We start from the raw sequence: 12,614 nt of genomic DNA on the forward strand, positions 1-12,614 counted from the left end.
TATTAAAGTAAATAGTGTGAATTACATCGCTAATGTCATAGAATAGCACGGCAGGGTACATTGTAACGCAGTGTTACAACATACCCCATCTGCGCAACTGGAATTTAAAACTGGTTACTGTCTCCTGATAGTTAGCGAAGCATTCAAAAATAATTTAAACTGATAAATAACAGATTGGAGATTAAAATAATAGCAGATTTGTCTCATTTTAAATGAGAAATAAAAACTGAGATGAAAAATTGACTTACGCCAGAAATATAATTTTACTATGGTAAAATAAATGTTCAGCGATATCTTCAAAAGACTTTTGAATTTTGGTGCACTTTTTTTCTCTATATAATGTTGATATAGTAACTAGCAAATGCTGTAAATTTGGTTATGCTACACTGTAAAAAATGATCGTGATTTTAATGGTAAAAGACTGTAGAAATGCCACAGTAAAAACCTGTTAAATGATATACAGTAAGTTTCCTTACAATATACAGTGAATAACTGTAATAGATCTAACCTTTGTTTTCGAGAAAGTTGCCTCAGAGTCAACACTCATAGACTGTGTCTGAAATCACACCCTACACCCTCATTCACTATTCCCTACATTAGTTCACTATATAGTCCACTAGACCGAGTGATTGAAACCAAATGAGTGAATTCAGACACTGATCAACAGCTGCTGTTAACAAGCAGAATCACTGAAGGAAAGAACAAGAAACAAAACTACAACTGACTTCCAGACACAGCCTTAGATGAAATTAACCAAAATAAAACCGCAGAGGAGGATTACACAACTCCACAAACAACATTACCAGCTTCACTCATTACTAACCAGTTTGACTTTATTTCTGTCATTTCAGAAGTGAGGGAGACAGAAATGATATATATATGTCATCTCATGATCTGATTCACTGATCTCAATTAGTGTCTAATTAGATAGGTCGAATATTTTTTTTTGTTTATGGTACTACTATGACTCTACAAGATATGTTGACAAACTATTGTGAAGAAATTTAAAAGCATTTTATGCACAAAACCTTTAGAGCTACAGCCCTGTTTATACACACACAGATATCAAGAATCAGCACATGAATCTCAGCAATGGTGACTATTATTAATAATAAAAAAATAATGATGCCGCAATGCATGCTGGGTGCCAGTACAAAACTCCCAGCATGCATTGCAGCATGAATTTTTTTTTTTGATTGTCACCAATCTTGAGATTCATAGGCTGACTGTTGATGTCTGTGTGTGTTTAAGTTCTGCCGTTGTTCAAAGCTTTTATTTGTGCATATTGTGCTTAGGAATGTTTCGCAATGATTGCGGTAGTATCAGTGGTGTAACTCAAGAGTATTAGCTATATATTACACACTTAATTAGCGATTAAACATTAGGTGAGATCAGTGAATCAGACTAGTTCATGATTGTCTTGACATCACAAACACCAGTTTTATCTGATCATAGATTATTTTGGCTTTTCTTGCTATAAAAACTGCGTTAAATAAACACAGCTAATTTAAACAACCAAAGAAAAACTATTTTTAAAAAGTCAAAGTTCAAGAGCCCAACTAAAGCAAACACCGATCGCCATTATGGTGACTTCAAATGAAAGTACAACACCTAAAATCTCAATAAGAGCTTTTGTACACATATGACAGAAATAAAGTCACACTGGTTAGTAATAAGTGAAGCTGGTGATGCTGTTTGTGGAGCTGTTTAATCCTCCTCTGCTGAGATCTTAATCAATTTAATGTTTTATTTTCAGTAGATTTCATCTTTGGCTTTGGCTGTAAGTTGTGTTTCTCTGCTCTTGTTTGTCTTTCCTTCAGTGATTCTACTTGTTAACAGGTGTTCATCACTAATGCTCAATCCTCATTTAATTATCTCATTAACTTCATCACCGCTTCAGTGTCACTTCAACACTCTGTAGTGTGGACACAAGTGCTCTTTAAAACTTGGGATTTTGGAAAAAAAAGGATTTTGCTGTGGGATTAAAGGGGTTAAATGTGTGAGATGAAGAAAACGTATGTGAAATGTATTTTTAACAGAAATATACTGTTAATTTAATTTACGGAAGCACACTGTAAAAAACTGTAGATTACTGGCAACCACAGCTGCCGCTATTTCACCGTAAAATCAAGAAAAAAAACAGCAAAATACTGTAAAACCTAACAGTCAACTTCCTGTTGTGTTTTGTGGGTTACCATTGTGCTGGAGAGTAGAGCCTGTGTTTAAGTCAAGGACGGACAAAGAAAGACTGATGTTATGCTGCTTGTTGCTTTATTTAAAGGCAGTAACTGTGTAGTTACTGATGCAGTGTGAATCTCTTCAATAATTTCAATCACACATGAATGTGTGCTGCTGTTGTCTGCAAGAGATTTGAGGTGAATTGATGCTTTTAATGACTTTGCATAAATCAGTAGGTTTTTCTTCATGGACTTAAGCAAAATAGTTCTTAAGACCAATATGCTTGCGTTACTTAAACATTATAAATATGAGTTTATAAACAAACGCCAATTGGCCAAATTAAGTGCAGTCGGTTTCTGCAAATAAAATAAGTTAACTCAAAGGTTTGCATATTAACATTGTATCAGTTTATGAAATACAGTTTTTCACTGTAAATTTAAACAGTTCTGTAAAACTTAAAATGATGCTACCGTATTTTTCACGGTAAAGTTCTGGCAACCATAGCTGCCGGTATTTTACCGTAAATTAAACAGATTTTTTTTACAGTGTAGCATGTGTGGAAATATTTAAACCACGTGTGTTATAACTTACCCCGCGTTACTTTGTGCCCCGCGCTCCCCTATTTGTAGTAAAACTGTGGTTATAGGCTACAATTGGTAATAAAAACGCCCCCCAAAAAATGGTTAGCCTACTATACTTTTACTATAGTAGTACCATTTCTAATTTTCATAAGGGATTTGTGTATAATAATATGAAATAAATGTTTTAATAGATTATGACATCACAAAATATCAGGGAGTGAGATTTATTTGATTGCGATGCGAAGGAGGGTTACTGTAAGCGCGTATGTGTAAGGACTCGCGCTCGTCAGAGACAATCACAGAATATGACAGAGCTTGTGAAACACACTGGAATGAATAATTCACTTAAAACGCAATGCGAGTCTCTGTTCTCTCTGCAATCTCTGATGTAATCAGCCTGGTTTCCTTTATATTAGCGCTGTTTTGGACGGATTGGTTGAATGCATTCACTTACTGGATCATTAGACTGAAAACTTTCCCGGAGTTTAGCAGCTTAAAATGATCTGATCGCAAGCAGAGAAGCAAAATTGGGTTAAAGGGTTAGAATAGAAATTGTGCTTCAGTAATTTTGCGTTAATTGCGTTAAATAATTTTAACGCGTTAAGGATTGTAAAATTAATTGCATGTGTTAACGCGTTAACGATGACAGCCCTACATTTAATATTTGACAACTGTTTAACGCTAAAATGTTAAACCAACGACAGTAATACACAGTGATGCAAACTACTCGACGTTCTTTCTCAAATATGGTATCATTTATATGATTCATGTAATTCCTAACTGAATTTGATGAGACAAGAAACGTGTTGTGGTTTCGACACACAGTATGAGGCATACAAGTGTGCATATTTTAAAATATCATTTGCAAATAGTTCAAAATGATTGCTTGTCAACTAGAATTTCCTTCACTGTTCTATTTCTTTATGGTTCATTAAAAATTGTAATAAATAAATAATAAAAGTCCCCAAAATGTTCGAGACGTGATGGTGTACTTTTGTGTATTCGCCAGCAAGGAAACTTTGCTCAAACCCACTGTACATGGTCAGTGGGATGAGAAGCAACAATCTAGGATCTCTCAAGAGCTTGAAGGTAGCCAGAAAGGTGCTGCAAACGATTGGTTGCCCTTGGTCTTACGAAATTCTCTGGCCAGATCTCGGTCGATGTTGTCCAGGAACACCGCCACAAAAATGATGGCCAGAACTCCCACACATGCAGGGACCAGGAACCACTAGGTTAGACAGTCTTAATGGAAATGAATGAAAACTAGATTTGTATATTTTCTGAAAGAAATGTAAATGGTGCTTGTCCATTGCTAAGCGCTTGCTAGGCTGTTCTTGGTGGATGACTTATGTACTGAAGTTAAATAATTAGGGTTTTTTCAGATCTCTAATTTTAAACGCCACTAATAACTGTATTTTTATTTTTACTTTAATAGAAGAGGAGTAATCTGACATTCAAAGCTAGATATTTTAGTGGATTGTATGAATGAAGTTATTCAACAGTTCACTAAAGTAGTTTTTGGACACAAATATGAATGATTGTTACCCACCAATGTAGCAGCCTAGTAGTGTGTTCACTAGGTGTCTTGCTGGAAGGGTTGAGTTTGCGACTGTGAAATCTTCAACGCATGATGTGGCACCACAGAACTGCAGGTTCTCCTCAGGGACTTCTAGAAATGAATAAACGCTCAGTGTATTTACAGTCACCAAAAAAATAAATGAATAAAGACACTGGCAAAGTATTTAATCCAACTGTACCTATGCTAGTATCCTGGCCAAATATCAGAGATGACATGAGGTTTCCCCATACCGCTGATGACTGAAAAATGAAGAAAAAGATGCCAAAATATTGGTTGATGAGATCCTGGCCTTTCTTGTTGATTTTCTGGCTTCGTCTGTTTCCACTTATTGTGAGATAGGTGCATTTTGCAGACCACAGCGGTGAACCTCCCATACCCAGAATGGCAGAGGTGGTCATCAGACTTGGCCTGCAGACAAAAATGATTTCAGAGGTGTTTTCTAACTTAACTGAAGTTCTAACACAACCTTCAGCTCTTAAATGTTGAAATGAAGTGTTTGGGATCAGTAAGTAGCAACACAGTGCTGTTTTCAGTATTGATAATAATAAGAAATGTTTCTTGAGCAGGAAATCGGCATATTAGAATGATTTCTGAAGGATCATCTGACACTGAAGACTGGAGAAATGATGCTGAAAAATTAAGCTTTGCATTACAGTAATAAATTACATTTTATTTAAACTGAAATCAGTTATTTTTGATCAAATAAATGCAGCTTTGGTGAGAGAAAGACTTCTTTCAAATATAATAAAAATCTTACTGATCCTAAACTTTTGAACAGTATAAAAATATTAAATATATAACAATACAAATATATCTTGTCTTGTATTTAACACATAATAGTCCTTTCATGCCTAATATTTGAAACTGTCTCACACTTGCACAAAGAATAATGCCATTTTGAACTTATACTGTAGATAAATATGCTTACATAGTTGTTTATATTGTTTAGGAAGTCAGTAAGTAAGGCAGAGAAATGCAAGCACCAGCCCGGCGCAAGGTTTCCAAAGGAATATGCCACATAACAGCCCATTGAAAGGACGATGGTCCATTTACAGCCCAGATTTTTGATCATTATTGGAGGCAGAAACATTGAGGACAAAATGATGGCTCCATAGATGACACTGAGCGAAATAACACCCATTCCATTCTCGGCATTGAGGCTGCTCTGTAATGTACAAACATGCCTCTGTTAGTATAAATACACCCACAAATCAATACCGTCATTTGCGTAACTAATCAGTGTACGAGTGCTTCTTCATTAAGGTAACTGTTCTGTAGGACGATTTGAAAGACAATGCTTTACATCTATCATTATGGTTTTAAAGGACAGCTTTTAATAGCTTTTTTTTTATTCACTATTTTAATCTTGTCTCCCATCTAACTTTTTAAACTTTTATTTATGTTAAATTAATTATTTGCTTTGCACCTTTTCTGAGCAACTACAAAAAATCATGTTGTAAGTATATTTGTGTTGATATTTATCTGTACACTATGTACATTTATTTATTTTTGCTTTAACCAATAACGCTGTCATTTACCATCACGCTAGACAATTTAGAGACACATCTCTGCAAGAATTTGAATAGAGATGCGTTATCAATAAAAATATGTTTTCATCATTGTCATTGAAATTACATTATCAAACTTTGTCCAAACTGGCATACAAATGAGGAACACAACACATTCTGTTATCTCTGATTTCTATTTGTTACCTGTAAACTCTGCAGCCCCCAATATGCTGTGAATAAGAGCAGAAATCCAAATGAAACCAAGGACATTTTTGGTGGTTCGGCTCGTAAAATTTTTCATCCTGAAATCCTGTGAATGCTTTAAAAGAGGAATTCCTTCAGTGAGTGTCCTGTTAATACGAAACAGACTTTAGATTGACTTGGAAGTCGCACTGAGCTAATATAGGAAGGCTGAACATGCTCTAAGACAAAGTTCAGTGTAATGCAGTCATAAAAGCATCCAGTTTTTGGATGACTTAAAGGGGTCATATGATGCGATTTCATTTTTTCCTTTCTCTTTAGAGTGTTACAAGCTCTTGGTGCATAAAGAAGATCTGTAAAGTTGCAAAGACTAAAGTCTCAAATCCAAAGAGATATTCTTTATAAAAGTTAAGAGTTAGCCACACCTACCTAAAACGGCTCGTTCGAACACGCCCCCACATACCTACCTCACTATGTGGGAAGATTTGCATAAAGCCCCCAAATGTTCACGCAAAGAAAGAAGCCGTAACTTTTATTCTCGCTGTAGTATTGTTGACGCTGCAGCCATGTCCTGAAGACGCTGTGTGCTTCATTGTGAAAGCGAAACTACTTTGTTTGGTCTTCCAAAAGAGGACGATATCCGCTTCGCCATGCCTAGAGCTGATCTGTGCTGGTCGCTGAGGAAATACATCAACTTAGTGCTGTGGATCACCGGATATGCTTTCACCGTTTTCACCGCTCCTTCGCCGGGACCGCCGTTCTCGACCCCGCCGCCTCAGCTCACTCTTGCCCGGCTTCAGCTCACGCTAAGCCGGGGCTTTCGCTCACGCTAGGCCGCTGTGTGCTTCGTTGTGAAAGCGAAACTACTTTGTTTGATCTTCCAAAAGAGGACGATATCCGCTTCGTCATGCCTAGAGCTGATCCGTGCTGGTCGCAGAGGGAATACATCAACTTAGTGCTGTGGATCGCCGGCACATTTTATGGAGGACTGTTTACTGATCCTGGAAGAGTAACGTTAGACTAAAATGCCGGCAGTTCTGACTCACGTAAGTACGTTTTCATTTAAAGGATTTGCCACTGATGATTCAAACGCGAGTTTTGGGCAGTGTGGAGTAACGTTAGCACTTGTTGTTTGTCATTTCTCTGATCACAAATGCAGACAGGGTTTTATGTTTACGCAACACGATGCAATGCAACGCAACGCGTAAAAAGACAGTATAAGTCATTATAATCAGTAATTATGTCCCCACTGGATGCAACAAATGCCTCGTTTGTAATGGGTTTTAATGTTTATGTCTCGTCGCTCCGGCCGGACACGGCATCAACACAGTATGGTGAGGGGCGTAACATTTCCGTCTCACGCTTGAGGTATTCGGCCAATCACAACGCACTGGATAGCTGGCCAATCAGAGCACACCTCGCTTTTTCAGACCGATGAGCTTTGTAAAAATCAACGCGTTTCAAAAAGGCGGGGCATAGAGGAGAAACAATAATGTACAGTATGTGGAAAATAATGTGTTTTTTTAACTTTAAACCGCATAAACACATTTCATTACACCAAATACACAAAATAATGTTCTTTTTAGCAGCATCATATGACCCCTTTAAGCTGGGTCAATGAAAGACAAACTGCTGGTCTCTTATCAATTACTGAAGTGTTTTCAACACAAGTTTTCCTATGCTTTTTCCCATGACACAGAAACACATTTTGCTGTTCTCATAACACTGAACTCAAAACATCGACCTGAGTTAAAAAAAAAAATACTGTATATATAAAACAAGTCTAGTATTTGTCACTCATAGTGGTGCTAATAGTCTTTAATGTAGTTGTCAAGTGGAATGTTTTTATGATGTCAGTATGTTGATTGTTTTACTGTGCCATTTTTCACGTGTATTCTGACATGTGAATGAATGAATGAATGAATGACATGTGTAAATGTAGTCACGTCAACCAAGACGTGCTGCCCATTTCAACAGTAATATATTTAAAGGGGTCATATGATGTTATTTTAAAGATCATTATTTGGTGTATTTGGTGTAACAGAATATGTTGACATGCTTTAATGTTCAAAAAACACATTATTTTTCAAATACTGTACATTATTGTAGGCCCTCTATGCCCCGCCTCTCTCAAACGCTTCGTTTTCTACAAAGTCCCTCCTTCCGACAAGCGCAGTCTGCTCTGATTGGCCAACTGACCCAGTGCATTGTGATTGGCCAAACACCACAAGCACGCGTCGGAAATGCAACGCCCCTTACCATAATCGCGAGCGTCAGCTCTCAAAGTAAATATCAAGATATTAATAATGTCGTTAGTTTTACCATCAGTTCAAGCCCGAAAGAGGAACAGAGTCGCGTGACAGACACAGTAATGATGCAGTACACAAGCCGCGGTTAAGACAGCTGACGTGCTATGATTTCTGACAGGCAGTTCACTCTCCTGTGATGTGACCCTGTTCCCCACACACACACACACACACACACACGATGCACAAAACTCCGCATTTGAACAGTCAATAGCAAATACTTAAACTAGTAACAAAACATACTTACAGTCGCTGATTCAGAAGCGCCAGATTGTCATAGCAAAGTCAGAATTACCTCCTCTCCTAGGTTCACGAAACGGTCGTCCATAAAATGCATTGCTGTTCTGTTGTAAGTAATCTTAAAGATTCCTAAATGCATCTACTTTCGGAAGGCCAAATAAAGTGCTTTTGCTTTCGCCTAGAAACACACAGCGTCTCCCTGACATGCTGCTTCAACACTAACTGCGGTTACTGAAACCACGCCTTCTTTCTTTGCGTGCACATTTGGGCAGCATTATGCAAATATTTCCACATAGTGAGGTAGATATGGGGGGGCGTGTTAGAACGAGCCGTTTTAGGGGGGCGTGGCAGAGTCTTAACTTTGATAAAGAATATCTCTTTGGTTTTGAGACTTTAGTCTTTGCAACTTCAGGGATCTTATCTATGCACAATCAGCCTGTAACACTCCAAAGAGAAAGGAAAACTTGAAATCGCATCATATAACCCCTTTAAACCTCCTTTGTGCGGAAATTTCTTTTTTTTCGGAAAATATGTGGTACCGGTCATTATGCCAGTTCAAACAGTTACAGTAACCGAAACGCAGTGCAACACTTGCTGGAAAACTGATCACAAAATAAACCTTTGAAAGTCAAAGGGCCAAACCAGTGACTGGCCACCAAACATTTGCATTCTTACCAGTCAGCAACAGAGAAAAGCCTCTGAAGTGGCCACCTCAAACCACAGTGACCAGACCGGCCCTCTCTCAGCACGGCTCCCCACAAGCTATTTTATGAATGAGACATTTGAAATACTCTGCAATAAACACCAAAGATTCCTGTTACCTGATATAATGCTTAACATATCACTAGTTAGTTATACAGTACATTAGTGAGAATTCAATAAGCCTGATTCATCATGAAGCTTCAAGTATACAGTCAAGCATTTGAAGACACCCATCCATAATTACTTCTTCCACAGTTTTGAATAATACAGTCATCAAATGCATGGGAATTAAATAAAACCAAAACTCTTTTGTATTAAACTTATTCAATGAAGCCACCATTTACCTGCATTCTACCAGCTTCACGAGTTGCATCCTGGGATGCTTTGTGAAGTTTCTATCTATGCTGGACACGTACTGGCTGCTTTGCCTTCATTATCCGCTCTAACTCATACATTTAATGGTGTGTCATTGACACCATTTATATTTGTCAACAAATTAACCTTTAGCTCATAAGAAACATATTTAGTTGACTGGGCTATACATGTGCCCATAATGTTTGTTAATGGCCTCTTAATGTTAATATAAAGTATTACGTTCACCATTTATCATGTGCTCCCAGCAACCAATATGTGTATTCTATATCTATATTGGCCAGGACTCCCTGGAAGAAGAGATTTTGCATCTCAATGGGACTATCCTGTGGTAAAATAAGGGATAAATAAAATAAAAATATGAAGGGGTTCTCAAACAGGGGCCAACTGGGGGGCCTTAGAAAACTTCAAAGGCTGCTACAGGATGAATACAATGATTCTGTATTTGTATTTAATTTTGTAAATGTATTCAATTTTTACGTATTAAAATAACGTTTATTTTAATACATACAGATTGAATTATAAAGGATTAATTAAATTATTTTTATATTTATTTAATTGTTATTGTATTAAATATGTATGAATATTAATGAGATTATGTAAGACATTAGACAGACTGATTCAATTAAATTATTTAATTTTCATGAATTAAATAACTATTTTAATATATAAAAATAAAATGAATTATGAAGGATGAATTACAATGATTGTCTACATTTTTCTGTATAAAAACAGTGTAATTGAATTAAATTGTTCAAAAACATTTGTTTTCAGAAAATTAATTGTGGTTGATTAATCTCCCTGCAACTTTACAGATCTTCTTTATGCACCAAGAGCTTGTAACACTCCAAAGAGAAAGGAAAACTTGAAATCGCATCATATGACCCCTTTAAATGACAGATTTTATTGCACAATTTGTCTTGAATCTGCAAACACAAAGAGACTGCTGACTGGTTGTCTTGTTTACTGCACTTTTGATCATCCTTGGTGACTGGTGAGCATAAAAGAGACTTCTTTTTTTTTTTAAAACATTCAAAAATCTTACCAACCCCAAACTTTTGAATGAAATAAATATCATTTTTTAAAACACATTTTATGGTAGCTTCCATAACACTTCCATAATAATAGCAAATCAACCTAAAGTTTATTTTGTGGTAGCTTCCATAACACTTCCATAATAATATATAATAAGTATAGGTAACACTTTATTTTAAGGTGTCCTTGTTACAAATATTACATGTACTTACTATTATAATAACATTTAATTATGCATAATTACATGCAAGTAACCCTAAGCCAAACCCTAATCCTAACCATATAGTAAGTACATGTAGTTAATTAATATTACTCAATACTTAAATGTATAATTACACTGTAACAAGGACACCTTAAAATAAGGTGTAACCCAAGTATGTTTATAAGTATATATATATAAATGCCAAATAAAATATTTTTGATCAAATAACTCTAGAAATCTCTATTCTAATTCTATTCTAAAAACACTTGACCCTCTAACACTAGAATTCTCTATTCTTTTTCTATTCTATCTACTTGTTTTTTCTTGTTATTTATTACTTAGTGTTACTGTAAAATATCACCATAGTTTGAACCTACAACCTTTCAGTTACTAGCCCAGATCTGTAACTAATAAGCTACACCACTGTCTTATGCAGCTGGAAGCTCAGTTACCAAAGCAGTAAATGGACTGTGTTCAAAATTCAAAAACAATGTAAAATTGAAACATTTCTCTTAATATGGACGTCTATAGCCTTTAGTTGCATAGTTTACATTCACACCCTTATGTATTGTGCAATAAAATCTCATTCATTTATATATGAGGTTGTATTTTTTATATACCGTATACAAACCTTGAACTTTTGTTGCTATCATAAAACATGTTGTTAGACTGTTGAAGATTCTAGAGGTTGTGCTATAATGTGAATGTAGTCACTACAAAAGGCTGTCAATAGGCTTGACATGTGGTGTACAGCTTTAGCTTATAATATATATTTTGTAGCATTGCCTCACATGCCTTACTGGTTTTATTCAAGCATAAATAGTATTAAATGAATAGCATTAAATGAATAATGTTAAATGAATAGTATTAAATGAATGAGATGATGAGTTTGTTTCTTCATCTGAACAGATTTAGAGAAATTTAGCATTACATCACTTGCTCACTAATGGATCCTCTGCAGTGAATGGGTGCCGTTAGAATGAGAGTCCAAACATCACAGTAATCCGCACAACTCCAGTCCATTAATTAACATCTTGTAAAGTGAAAAACAATACAAATATTTATTAAACAGAAATGCAATAAATTCTACCAGAGCTTCAAAAATTCAGTTTATGTTTCCTTTCCACATTAAAATGTATTAATAAAACAAAAAAGTAACGCACAAGAATATGACATTTCCAATGAGGATAAGGGTTATTTACCATGACCTAAATAGTAATAAAATATCAGTCTTACACTATTTTTATCAGGAATATAGGCTATGCCTGATATAATAATCACCTTATATCTTTATCTGAATTTTTAATAATCTTTGCACAAGTAGAATTTGCCCAAGCAGAGTTGGTTAATCAAACATCATCAAAGCATTATGAAGCTACTGTCAGGATCCTGTCCTGATCCTTTAGTTCTTTTGAAGTTTATTAGGTTTTCTTTGATTTTGCTATTTTGCTCTAGTCTAGTTCCTGTCTTTATTTTTGCTCTAGTTTTCCTAAGCCTCTAGTTTGGTTTCTTTCTTTATTTTGATTTTGTGTTTGCCCAGTTTTTATTCCAGTTATCGATTCCTAAAATTTGCCTTTTGGTTCATTCTTTTGTTTTATTTGCTCTCTGCAGTTTGAATTTGTTTTTCTTTGTTCTTTTCTTTCTAGTCATTCATTGCAGTCAGTGTCTTATTTTGCTGCTTGTTGTTCTCTCTTGTGGTCTTGTCTTGTG

General features: G+C 35.8%; 1 pseudogene; it reads right to left on the reverse strand.

Annotated features, from left to right (window-relative positions):
- The window catches only part of LOC107727598 (protein unc-93 homolog A-like), a 10,285-nt pseudogene extending 4,138 nt beyond the window's left edge, over positions 1 to 6,147 (reverse strand).
- Positions 6,148 to 12,614: the final 6,467 nt, after the last annotated feature.

This window comes from Sinocyclocheilus rhinocerous, unplaced genomic scaffold, assembly GCF_001515625.1.
Source record: "Sinocyclocheilus rhinocerous isolate Xijiao unplaced genomic scaffold, SAMN03320098_v1.1 scaffold185, whole genome shotgun sequence".
NCBI lineage: Eukaryota > Metazoa > Chordata > Actinopteri > Cypriniformes > Cyprinidae > Sinocyclocheilus > Sinocyclocheilus rhinocerous.